The following is a 14,168-nucleotide window of genomic DNA, read 5'->3' as shown; positions in this document are numbered from 1 at the left end:
TTGCCAATTGAGAAGCGAAAGGCACCCCTGCTTCTCAACTTCATCCCGACATACAAATCAGCTCTCCCCGACGTCCCCAGAAAAATGAAGAAGAAAAGCTTATCTCCACCTTCTGCTACAACTTTTCCAGTTGCTTTATCATCGCGAACAGACCAAGGATCAACCTCTGATCCAGCAGAACAGCCATCGACCTCGGCTCCATACCTCATTCCACCATCCCAAAGAAAGCGTCGCCGACGTCTTGTTCTTGCAACTGAGATGGGTCGTGCAAAGCCAGTTGCTAAAGACCTTCTAGCCAACATTCCATCATCTATTGATGAACAACCAACACAAACCCAACCTCCAGAAAAACCAAAAAGAATTAAGAAAGCTTAACCGAAGGCGAAAGTGACTCAGGTTGAGACTGAGGACACTTTGCCAACCCCACATCTGGCTTCAACTCAGAAAACTGCCTCTGTCCCTTCGAAGAAGTCTGCCGAAGTACTTCCTTCCGAATCCTCTAAGTCAAAAAGGCCGAGGTCATTTGAAACGACTTCGGGATCAAAGAAACCAGCTGTCCCCTGGGCCCCCGAGATCACCCTAGAAGATAAGCCTGTAATGGAAAGTGACAGTGCCGACGATATCAATGTCGGCGTTGCACTCAGTACTGCTTTACTTCTCCCAGGCGACTTGGAGCGGAACGCCAAGTACAACGAGTATGAAAATTATGCCTTAATGTTACAGCACTCTATTCAGGTAAACGTATTCTTCTTGGTAAATTTTTCTTTCTCTTTATTTCATACTTTGAATATTCTTTAATACCTTTGTTTTCTTTCAGGCCATCCAGCACGCCCATTCTTTCTCGATGCAGTCTTTTGAGAATCGGCAAAAGCTGGCCGACATGAAAAAGGAGTTCTCTTCTATTCAAAAGATCAATAAAGGCCTTGAATCAAAAATGAAGAAGCTGGAGGATCAAGCTGAAGCTGCAGTTAAAGCTCAAAATAATGCCGAAGAGAAGGCTGAGGCGGCTGAGGCTATCAGAAAGGTGGCTGAGTCTCAAAGGAGAGAGGCCGAGGAAAAAATGGCTCAAGCTGAGAAAGAGCTTTAGGAGGCCCTGGCCACCAAAGAAGCTGAAATCAAAGAAGCCGATGAAAAGGCCTATAATCAAGGCATGGCCGACGTTACAGAGGCCTATGAACTTCAAGTGAAGCAGGCATGCAACAAGGGTTTCACCCTTGGTTGGATGTCTCTTCTGAAAAAACTAAATGTTCCTGATGATTCGCCATTGCGAAAGGTCGACGCCATTCCCTTGCCATTTCCTCCAGCCTTAATTCCAAGTGAAGATGTCGGCGAATCTGATGCTGACGATGAGGCCGAGAAGGAAGAGGACGAGGCTTTGATTAGAAAATCAAAAGATGCTGATGGGGCCAAGTCCCCTCCTCAGAATGATCAAGTTCTAGACTTGACTTAGGATGAGGAAGGTGATGAGGTTGTCCAAGAAGCTGTTCCCGACATCACCCCAGCCGACATCCCTTCTGAGGTCAAAACTGTTGAAGAAACTCTCTAAGAGATTGACGCCGAGATAGCGGCAGAGAAGGAGGCCGAGGTGGTATCTGATCTTCAAATCCAACAATCTGGAGGAGAGGAGCCTTAGCTCTAAGTTTTCGTTGTATTTTCTTGCTTTGTTATCTTAGGGAAGGATGTATGTTCTGTGTATGGCCGACGTGCCCCCCTTTTTACTTGGAATGTTAATACAACTTTTCTCTTTTATTGAATGCTTGTACTCCTGTCTTTTCTTCTTTGTCTTCGTATGATTCTATACTTAGAATATTCTGCATATATCGTATGTACTCTTTCTTCTTTGTGCAATCTTCTTGGGGTAACACACCTCGGTTATGCCACCCGATAATATATCTCGGCAAGTATTTGTCCTGTAAATTGCTTATAAGTTTCAACAAGGATAAACATATAATGGTTAAAAAATTTTCTCAAGTTATAACAAGTGCTAAGCAATATATTGGCTTAACTTCAACTTGTAAATTGCTACAAATTTCAACAAGCGTTAAGCATTACTTCGGTTTAACTTCAACTTGTAAATTGCTACAAATTTCAACAAGTGAAGATAAACAATTATCTCAGCTTAACTTCAACTTGTAAATTGCTACAAATTTCAACAAGTGAAGATAAACAAGTATCTCGACTTAACTTCAACTTGTAAATTGCTACAAATTTCAACAAGTGTTAAGCATTACTTTAGTTTAACTTCAACTTGTAAATTGCTACAAATTTTAACAAGTGAAGATAAATAATTATCTCGGCTTAACTTCAACTTGCAAATTGCTACAAATTTCAACAAGTGTTAAGCATTACTTTAGTTTAACTTGAACTTGTAAATTGCTACAAATTTCAACAAGTGAAGATAAACAATTATCTCGGCTTAACTTCAACTTGTAAATTGCTACAAATTTCAACAAGCGTTAAGCATTACTTTAGTTTAACTTCAACTTGTAAATTGCTACAAATTTCAACAAGTGAAGATAAACAATTATCTCGGCTTAACTTCAACTTGTAAATTGCTATAAATTTCAACAAGTGTTAAGCATTACTTTAGTTTAACTTCAACTTGTAAATTGCTACAAATTTCAACAAGTGTTAAGCATTACTTTAGTTTAACTTCAACTTATAAATTGCTACAAATTTTAACAAGTGAAGATAAACAATTATCTCAGCTTAACTTCAACTTGTAAATTGCTACAAATTTCAACAAGCGTTAAGCATTACTTTAGTTTAACTTCAACTTGTAAATTGCTACAAATTTCAACAAGTGAAGATAAACAATTATCTCGGCTTAACTTCAACTTGTAAATTGCTACAAATTTCAACAAGCGTTAAGCATTACTTTAGTTTAACTTCAACTTGTAAATTGCTATAAATTTCAACAAGTGAAGATAAACAATTATCTCGGCTTAACTTCAACTTGTAAATTGCTACAAATTTCAACAAGCGTTAAGCATTACTTTCTTCTCTCTGCCCCTAATGTGAACCTGAGTTCCACTTAGGTTCTCATTATTCAGAAACAATTATTATGCATCTTTTGACAATTTACAAGTCTTTGGAGAACTCTGCTAAAATTTTATTGATGAATAATAACAAGGAACATCTAATGATAGAAATTTTTTTAATTATAAGTGTTCCAAGGTCTTGGTAATACTTTGCCCTCATTGTCTTCAAGTCGGTATGCTCCATTGCCCAATACCGAAGTGATTCTGTAGGGTCCTTCCCAGTTTGGTCCAAGCTTGCCTTCTCTGGGGTCCTTCTTGTTGCCAACCACTTTTCTCAGGACTAGGTCGCCGACCTGAAAATCCCTTGGATTAACCTTTTTATTGTAAGCTCTAGCAAGTTACTGCTGGTATGCTGCGAACTGAATTGCAGCTTTCTCCCTTCTTTCTTCTAAGAGATCCAGATCTCGGGCTAGAAATATATCATTTGTGCCATTCTCTACTCCATCGGTTCTGATCCCTGGGATGTCGATCTCCAGTGGGATAACTGCTTCTGTGCCGTAAGCCATGGCAAAGGGGGTTTCCCCTGTTGATCTTCTCGGCGTAGTCCGATATGCCCAGAGTACATTGGGCAACTGGTCTACCCACTTTCCTTTTGCTGCCTACAGCCTCTTCTTTATACCATCCAAAATTACTTTGTTGGATGCTTCTGCTTGCCCATTGCTTTGGGGAAAACTTGGTGTTGAAAAGTAATTTTTTATCTTGAATTTTGCACAGAAGTTCTTGATGAGTTTGCTGTCAAACTGCGTTCCGTTATCGGCAACTATTGCTCTTAGAATGCCAAATCTGGTGATGATGTTTCTCCATATGAAGTTCTTGACGTCCACATCTCGGATTTTGGCAAGAGGTTCTGCTTCTATCCACTTCGTGAAGTAGTCTGTTGCTACCAGCAAGTACTTTCTTTGTCCAGTTGCTTGGGGCAATTGCCCAACGAGATCCATGCCCCATTGGGCAAATGGTCAAGGACTGGATACAGGGTTCAGGTCAGCAGCTGGCTGGTGTATCAAAGGTGCAAACCTCTGGCATTGTTCACACTTCTTCACATATGCTTCGGCATCTTTTTGCATGTAGGGCCACCAATACCCCTGGGTAATGGCCTTGTGAGCTAGCGATCTGCCCCCAGCGTGGCTTCCACAAATCCCTTCATGAATTTCATATAGAAAATCTTCAACCTGCAATGGGTGTACGCACCTCAAAAGGGGTCCTGTGAAGGACCTTCTGTAAAGATGTCCATCCGCTGTCAGATTGAATCTAGCCGACTTCAATCTGATCTTATGTGCCTTCTTGTGGTCTTCTGGCAGCTTTCCCTCTTTCAGGAATGCAACAATTGCATCCATCCAGCTTGGACCCAAGTCCACACACATTGCTTCTTGCTCTGTGATCGGCTGTTCTATGCTCTGGCTTGACAGATAGTCAATCATTATTGTTCTTGTTTTTCCAGTTTGTATTGAGCTTGCCAAGTTGGCCAACGCGTCGGCGTGGTTGTTATCATCTCGGCTGACCTGAAGAAGTCGACAGTTGCGAAACAAGGCTGCCAGCCTGATGACTTCTTTTGCGTATGCCGACATCCTCTCATCTCGGGTTGCAAATTCTCCTGTTGTTTGATTTACTATAAGTTGTGAATCACAAAAAATTATTACCTCATCTGCTTCTACTGCCACTGCTAGCTTCAGTCCTGCAATCAGTGCTTCGTATTCTGCCTCATTGTTTGAGGCCTTGAACCCCAATCGAATAGACTGTTCCAATATCTCCCCATCAGGAGATATTAACACTACTCCTGCCCCCGCTCCTTGCCGGTTTGAACTCTCATCGACAAACAGGCGAAAGGAGTCACCGATGTAAATGCTGCAGGGCCTTAGTTTCTCTTTTCCTTGTTGTTTTGTCTTTGGCTGGGCTTCTCTTTGTTTGCTTGGACATTGTTCGTCTTGTCTCAACGGAGCCTGATGTTTGATGGATTCTGGCGTGAATTCGGCCACGAAGTCGGCCAAAACTTGGCCTTTAATTGTTATTCTAGGCCTGAACTCTAGGTCGTACTGGCCCAAGGCCACTGCCCATTTTGCTATTCTTCCTGTTAAGTCTCCTTGTTGTAACAAGGATTTCAATGGGTGCTCAGTTAGTACTATAATCTTGTGCGCTTGAAAGTAATGGTTCAGCTTCTTTGAAGCCATTACTAAGGCCTGCATTAATTTCTCTAGTGGTAGGTACCTTGTTTCTGCATCGGCCAAGGTTTTGCTTACATAGTAAACAGCCTTTTGCTCCCCCTTTTCCTCTCGGATTAGCACTGCACTTACTGCGTGTTCTGAAATTGCCAAATACAAAAACAGTTCTTCCCCAGGTTCAGGTGTTGAGAGGACTGGAGCCGTGGTCAAGTACTTTTTTAGGTCGGCCAGAGCGGCCTCACATTCCTCAGTCCATAGGAAGTCCGTGGCCTTCTTCACCAGGTTGAAGAAGGGTTTACATTTGTCTGAGCTTCTGCTGATGAACCTGTTTAGGGCTGCGGCCCTTCCAGTAAGCATTTGAACCTACTTTACCGACGTCGGGCTTTTCAACTCTAGGATGGCCTTGATTTGATCTGGGCTGGCCTCAATGCCCTTTTTTGTTACCAGGTACCCCAGAAACTTACCCGATCCAACTCCAAACGCGCACTTTGATGCGTTAAGTCGGAGCCGGTATGTTTTGAGTATATCGAAGACCTTTTTTAGATCGGCAAGATGGCCCTTTGGATCCTTGGTCTTCACGACCATGTCGTCAATGTAAACTTCCACCATTTGGCCAATCAGATTTTTGAACATCTTGGTTACCAACCTTTGGTAAGTTGCTCCTGCGTTTTTCAACCCAAAAGGCATTACCTTGTAACAATACAGTCCTTTTGGGGTGATAAACGCTGTCTTCTCTTCGTCTGGAAGGTACATGGCTATCTGGTGGTATCCTCTGTAAGTGTCCAGGAAGCTCATCCTTCCATGTTCAGATGTGGCGTCTACCAACTGGTCAATCTTGGGTAGAGGAAAGCAGTCTTTGGGACAAGCTTTGTTCAGGCTTGTAAAATCTACGCAGACCCGCCATTTGCCGTTCTTCTTCTTTACCACTACTGTGTTGGATAGCCATGTCGGGTAATGAACTTCTCGGATGGCCCTGGCCTCCAGGAGTCTGTCCACTTCTTCTTCTACTGCTTCGACGTGCATCAACGTCGGTCTTCTAGCTCGTTGAATCACAGGTTTTGCCGACCTGTCGACATTCAGTCTATGGCAAGTGACCTTGGGGTTAATGCCAGGCATTTCGTAAGGTGTCCAGGCGAACACCTCAATGTTGGCTCTTAAAAAAGTCTCCAACTCTTTTTCCTCTTCTTCGGCTAAGCCCGAGCCGAGAAGAAAGAAGCGTTCTTCGTCTCCATCCTGGACGAGGATTTTCTTTAGCACTTCTTCGCACTTCTTGGCTGGTTCTTTGCCGACGTCTTCTAGTACTTCCACGTCCTCATCTTCAATTTCTGCCTCTTTTGGTTCTCGAACGCTGCAAGTAGACTTCATTGCTGCCATGGAGCAACTTTTTGCCTGCAGTTGATCTCCTCTGACTTCTTCAATCCCATGCTCTGTTGAGAACCGCAGTAGTTGATGCAATGTTGAGGGAACTGCCCCCATTGCATGCAACCATGGTCTTTCCAAGATGATGTTATATGGTGAAGGTGTGTCAATCACCATGAATTCTGTCCTGATCTTCTTAGTGCCAGCTTGTACTTCCAAGCTTGTTGCGCCCAGTGGCCATGTCAGCGTTCCATTGAAGCCAACCATCGGGTTATTGAATTGTTCCAAGTCGTCAGGATGAAGGCCCAGCTCCTTATAACATCTAACATACATGATGTCACAAGAGCTGCCTTGATCAATCAGGATGCGTTTTACTTGGCACTCCCCAACCTGGAGGGATACTACCAAGGCATCATTATGTGGATGTTGGACCATCTCTAGGTCGGCTTCAGTAAATGCTATCGTCGGTCCCTGGTATTCTTCAGGCCGAGGTCGTTTATGTCCAACCTGGTTCACGTGTTGCAGGTGTTTTACTTTCTGGGTCTCCCCTCGTATGTCGTTTTCGTTCACCTTTGAGTGAATTACGTTAACCACCCGTGGTCCTCCTGCGGGTGGTTGCTGTGCTGGGGGAGGCGGAGCTGCTGGTGCTTGAGGCAATCTTGCCTGTTCTTCTCTAGTCCTGGCCTCATCAACAAGGTCTCTCAGATATCCTTGCCTTATCAAGTCTTCTAAGTGTGCTTTTAGGGCTCTACAGCCCTGAGTTGGACGCCCTTCTTCATTATGGTAAGCACAACGCCTACCGACGTTTCTTCCCATGAATTTCCCTGGTGTTCTTGTCGGTCCTCTAAAATATGGTTGGTTTCGTATTTGATCCAAGACTTTGTGGATCGGGACTCGGAATATAGTCGTTACTGCCTATTTAGCCCTCAATTTCGTTTCTTGTTTGGTTGGTCCATTGTTGCCTCGGCTTCGCTTCGGCGAGCCGTTTCCTTTCTCCTGCTTTGTTTTTTTATTTCCCGACGTATCCTCCTCGGCTCTGGCGTACTTCTCTATTCTCGCCATGAGTTCTTCCATGCTTTTTGGCAATGTCTTTGCCAAAGATTTCCGTAGTGGGCAGTCATCTTTCAAGCCGTTCTTGAAAGATACGACCGCCACCTCTTGGTTGCAATCAGGTATTTGATTGAACACCTTGTAGTACCTTTTTGCGTAGGCCCTAAGGCCTTCATCCTTGGCGATCTTTAAAGCCATCAATGCGTCGACCCTCAAGGGTTGTAGTTTATTTGTCACAAACCTGGCCACAAACATCTCGGCCAGGCCTTCCCAAGTCTTTACGCTTCCCTTCGGTAGTTTATGGAACCAATCTGATGCAATTTCCCCAAAGGACGAGGGGAACACTTTGCAGAGCAACGGCTCGTTCCCACTATATAATGCCATTGAATTCAGGTATAGCCCGACGTGGAAGTTGGGATCTGACTTACCATCATATATTTGGAACCTCGGCATACTAAATCGCTTTGGTGCTTGAAATTTGTCCAGTTCCACCGAGAATGGTGTCCTCAACTTAGCCGGGGAAGTTACCTTGGCTTCAGCATTCTGTTGCTTCCTCTTGAGGTAATCTCTCAAGTCTTCTTTACTCATTCCTGGAGCTCGGCTATCTCTGGATTTCAATCTCTTTGGCACACTACTTTCGGCCTCATGGTGGGCTCGTTTTGATCTCTCTCCATGTGTTGTGTCAAAGCAAAACATCTGCCCTTGAACATGCCGATGTTCTTTGGGTTTTGGATCCTTCGTGTGATACGTTCTTCGAGACTCCTCTCGTCTCGGCTCCTCTCGTCCGCCTTCCCTGGAAGGTCGGTGAGAGTGCCTTCCGCTTCTGGTGTGCTGAGGGACTTCGGGGATTGTTCTTCTTCCTCCCTTCTGGGTGTTAGTTGCTGGCATCGGCGTATCCTGCAGCGGGTATGGTGGCTGCATGACATTGTTTTGCATCATGAAGTTGACCACTGACTGTAGGTCTGCCAACTTGTTTGCCAAGTCTTTTACTTCCTCATCCCTCCGCAGGCACCTATCCCTCCATACCTGAAGGTTATCTTCGTTATAATACTTGCTTTGGTCTGTCCTCTTCGAAGCGTCGCCCTCCTGGCCGACGTCTTTCTCTCCGTGGCGCTGGTCATGAGTTTTTGTATTGTGGTTGTCTCCTTCAACGTCAAGGTCAATTGGTCTGCCACTCCCAGCAGGAGTGTCGCCCCCAATGTTTTCCCTCTGTCCGTTACTGGCCATCTATTCTTCTAAGACTCCCACAGACGGCGCCAAATTGTGTTGGTAATTTTCTGACCACACTGCCCGCCTAGTAATCAGCTGGAGAGCACCGACAGAATAGATGGCTTCAACTAACCTGCAATAGAAAGAAAAGGCTCCGGTGGTGGCTCTTCCACCCGGGGGCACTCCGACGATCAAGTCAGTATATCTCTCAAAGATATTCAAGTGCTAAACTCACTACTCAAAGCATAAAACTGCGTACCTTAGACCCACGGGGGTGCCTCTCTTTTATAGTTTTACTCAATCCTAGTCTTACTAGAAGCTTGACTTCTATGGACTCCAATTCAGTACTTACTTTGGACTCCTCAAGAGATAAAGATAAACTCCCTAAGAGCTTTATCCTTATTTTGGCTAAGTCCCCTCCTTACTCTAGGACTCTTGTCCCTTATCTTTTATCCATTTATCTCGGATTCTGATATCTTCGGAGATAACCTCGGCCTTGCCGAGAGAACCTCGGCGTCACAACATGGACACGTGGCACCTCGGCTGACACGTCGGCGTCACCTTGCCACGTGTTTGGTATTTAGAAAATACATCCCCACAACTGGATACAAATCCACTTTATTGACATTAAAGACTTGGTGTAACAGAACTTGGTCAATGGGAATGTACGCTCATCTCTACCTTTGTTAGTTAAATACTTAATTCATTTGGTACCATTGTAGACACGTGGACATTGGTTGACATCATATTTGTGTGTTGACATGGTTTCACGCAATGCACTATGTCTAAAACTAGTCAAAATTTTTTTGAATTGTTACAAAGAAATGTTGATGGTTACACATGTGGTACATGTAATCAATGCATACACTGCTATGTTGACGGAGATGCATAGGACGCTATGGGGGGGCATAGGACATAGAAGAGCAACATATGTGTACAGTAGTGCGTGTTCGGTCCGTGACTCCACGCCACGACATTGTTCTTTTAGCACACCATGACAATTGATATGTAGGTTAAACTGAAGGGGGTGAGTTGATGTTGAACGTTTGTGCAGGATATGATGCGTAACCCGAGTGCGTTATTGCGGACAAAGTACTTGAACGTACACACAAAGGCTGTGAGAAACTGCAGGTACACTGTTTACTCTATATTCTATGCCAAACATTGGACTGTTATGGTACATGATTCAGATAGTGGGGATTGGAAACATTACAACTCAATGAGGCCCAGACGTGGAGTGCGAGATAAGCATTATAATGAGGCACTAAAAGTGGTAAGTGGACGAATTTTTTGGTTTGGATTTTGTCATGGTATTTTTGCACTGTTGAGTTTGTATATAAATGCGTGATGAATAAGTGAATTAAAAATTTGTCCGATAAACAGAAACAATGGATAGCAGACCATCATGAGAAATTTGTGAAGCCAAGAGTTGCTGCTAATGATGTTCTATCGAACGATTTAAGTGGCACACTTGCATCTGTTATGGATTGCCCGCAACAAGATCCGGAGTCGTAAGTGCTGTCTCTTTTTCGTTGTATGCGCTACTATGAATTTGTACGACGTCAGTTCATTTAAAACATCTATGAATGCAGGTCAGATTGTAGGATTTTTGTATGCTTCATTATTAGGCAGTACGTTCGCGGGGCAGATGTCGACAACATGATGGATGGTCTTACTTGGACTGGTATACGCGCTTCGATGGTGGAAATGTTTTTGACTGACCCGAAAAAAGGACTTTGTGTGAGGAGTCTACAAGATGTGTTCATCAAACACAGTACCAGTAGGAACAACCCCTCTTAAAATGGCGGATTTGTTTTGAAGTAGGGAGTTTAAAAATATTGTTCCATGTGCGAATGTGTAATGTGATGTTCGCATATGTTTTTGGTTAATTATCGTATGATACTTGATTTGCATTCTACGTTGGATTAATGGTTTTTGACCAGGGATATTAGTTTTGTTAATGATTTAAACATTATAGTTTCTGCAATATGGGTCGTTACAACCGTTTTATGGTATTCGATTGGTTGAATATTGAACATTTGGGTCAAATTGATTGTATGTTACACCCCCCCAACTGAGAATGACGGATTACTCATTCCATTTTTTGGTGGAATGTTTACCCATTGAATTGCCATGTGAATAATGTTGGTATGTTTCGGTGATTTGTAGGCAGCATGAAATTGGACACTAAATGGTAAAACATTGTGAAGGCAGCGTGTTGGTTGAGTATTGACCTATGAGTATATTTAATGTAAATAAAAGACCATGGATTGAGCTGTAAGTACTTGTTAATGCTGCATGTAAATAGCATTGTTGACATAGAGACAACATGGTTATCCCACATTATGTCGTCCCTATTGGCTTGGAACCGTACATGTTTTTAACTTCACGTAATAACCCTAGAATTGTTTAGTTATTCATTGTGATTGGAATGTCTGTAAAACATATCACTTGAAGTAGTGGGTTTTGGGTTAATGTTTTGTACGATGTGGACATATAGAACATAAAAGAAAATGTAACACACCACTTGACGGTACAAAAACCCAGCGTCAATGTTAAACAACACCATGTTAGGCATCAGATTGGAGTAGCACATTTATTAAAATTGTGAAACAGTAAAATGGTATGCAAATTTAAAACACTTAACAAAACTTAAAAACAAACAAAATGCGACTGTCCAAAAAAAGGTCCCGTTGTGGAAAATATTTAATCACACAGCATACCGATCTTCCTACATCAGCTCTTTGCATGTCTTCCTATTGTGGTTACCTAATTTTCCACAACAACTACAACGGATACGTTGAACTATCTTGTCTTTTGATGGAATCCTCTTTCGTTTGGGCCTACCCGGAGGACGCTTCACTGTCGGCAGAGCTATCACATATTCAGCTGGGGTACCAGTCTGCTTGTCCACTATTGGGATAAGATATATTGTTCCACTGTATGAAGACCGGTACGTTTCAATGTGGAATGCATGATCTATGGAATCATAAATGTTCCTCCTGCTATTACGGAATGCCACGACTGCGTGGGAACACGGTGTAATAACCCCGACCTCCGATTAATGCTAATCCATGATTAGTTAAGCCTAACAACAATTTAGGAAGGATTTGGAACTAATTTGCATGAGTATTGCATGATTTTTGTGTTTATATCTGTTAGGCGTAGAAATATATGTTCATGTTTTAGTTTTGAATTGCAAATTGAAAGCCTTATCGGCGCCCAATTTCGAAATTGACTTAATATATGTGCTAGTTAGGATTTATAGAATTTTATGGTAGGTTTAATTAAAATTCGATTCGGAACGATTAAATTTGATTAAATTAATGCCACTAATCAACCTTGCTAAGTACATTTTATTTAATGGCCTAATTAGAGCCTTAGTGACCCTTTTGAGCACAATAACACCCCCCCACTCACTCCCTTCTTCATTTTACATACACTCTTGAGTCCTCTTAGACCCAAAAACGTGAGAGTAAAAGAATTGGTCCAAGATTTAGAGATTTAGCTCAAATTCAAGGAGGTGCTAAGGATTGTTAACAATTGAAGAAGATTTGTAGAGCCTTAACCTTAATTTTGTAGATTGGAGCCTCTAGGTAAGAAACTAAACTCTCCTTTGAGTAATTGAGTTAGATTCAACAAGATCATTAGTGAACTAAGTGAATTCATATGGGAATTGTACTAGAAATGGGCCATACCATGCATGCATGTACATTTTCTTGCAAATTGAGCATGATTTCAAAGGTTTCTTCCATGCATGTGCTAACTTCACCTACATTTTGGTCATTCATCTTGCTTTCCATCAAATTGGCAAAGTTTGGTTATGTTTTGGAGAGCTTTAGCTCAAAAATGTTCGTGCATGTCATGTTTTGGATCTTTTATAAGAGTAAGTTGAGTTTGTGCATAATTAGGTTATTCTTGGGCCATAATTTCTTGAATTGAAGCTTTAAACATGTTGTTTTATGTGTTACCAAGGGTTTTTCAAAGTTTTGGCCCAGAAAAATGAGTTTTGAAGGCTTAAAAGTTGAGTTTCATGCTTGGAGGTCAATCTGGATTTTCCAGAAATTTGACCCACGCTCGAGCGGGGACTTTCAAGCTCGAGCGTGAAGCCTGAGTACATGCACTTCCGCTCGAGCGGCGAGAGTCATGCTCGAGCTTGAAATGCGTATACCCAAAAGTTTGTGTGTTTTGCAGTCCGCTCGAGCGGGGGAAGCCACGCTCGAGCGAGGGTCTGTGTCACATGCTCGAGCGGGGGTCGAGCGCCCGTCGAGTGTGATTTTCATGCATCTAACGCTTTTTCATGAGTTTGTAGTATGCTCGAGTGGGGAAGTCCACGCTCGAGCGGAGCTTCTTTATCTATGTGTCCGCTCGAGCGGGAAAAGCCACGCTCAAGCGTAGACCTTATCTTCAGCAACATTTGAGAAATGGTTTTCAATGCATTCTTGCATCCTCATTCCATCCTAGGCATTCCTAGGCCTTGTCTAACACCCCATAATGAGGATGAGAGATTAGAAACACACTAAAAGCCAATGAAATAAGTTTTGTACAATTAGAACGTGTGTTTCAAGTGTGCATCTGTTATGTGTTGTGTAGGTCACGTGCCACGTCCTGTCTGACTAACCTGCTCCGTCTGTTTGTCTCAAGGCCCACTGTGAGTAATAACTCTGTAAAGTTATATTTAACTTAAGTATTTTTTGACTGGTATAGTATGATCTATTTTCTAAAATGCTATCTTACGAGTTATGAATGAATGTCCTATTTTCTGAAAAGTATTTATGGCACCCTTAGTTCATGTGGCCCTCGCCCGGGGTTAACAATACCGCGGCCAATCTGCACGTGGCCCTCGCCCGGGGGTAACAATACCGCGGCCAATCTGCATGTGGCCCTTGCCTGGGGGTGACAACACCATGGCTACTTGCACGCAAGATATGGACCTTTATGGTCGTTGGTACCAACTATGCATGTGGGTCTCTGGACCAAATTGATCTAATAGCTAATGGGTGTATCACGTATGATCTTATGCAAAATCTGAATATGAACATGAGTGTGTATCTAAATCTATTTATGTTTTGAAGTCTGAATATGTTCTGATTTAAATACTGGATCCTAACTTGTGCTGGACATCATTCATAAAACTCCTTTACTCTGTTATTATTCACTGGGCTTCCGCTCACAGTTTATATTATGTATGTAGGTGAGCCAGCGGGTGATCAGGGCCAGAGTTGACAGCCTTCTGTCCTGTTTTTGTCAGCCAACCGTTGTGCCTCCCGAGGAGGTTCCGATCGAAGTCTCGTTATATGGCTGTTTTTGTATTCATGCTACTCTCTGTGACTGTCCTATAAAGTCAGATCTT

Source organism: Camellia sinensis, chromosome 12, assembly GCF_055761805.1.
Source record: "Camellia sinensis isolate YWXY chromosome 12, ASM5576180v1, whole genome shotgun sequence".
Lineage (NCBI taxonomy): Eukaryota > Viridiplantae > Streptophyta > Magnoliopsida > Ericales > Theaceae > Camellia > Camellia sinensis.
The sequence above is the reverse complement of the archived record's forward strand: the minus strand, read 5'-3'. Positions refer to the sequence as shown.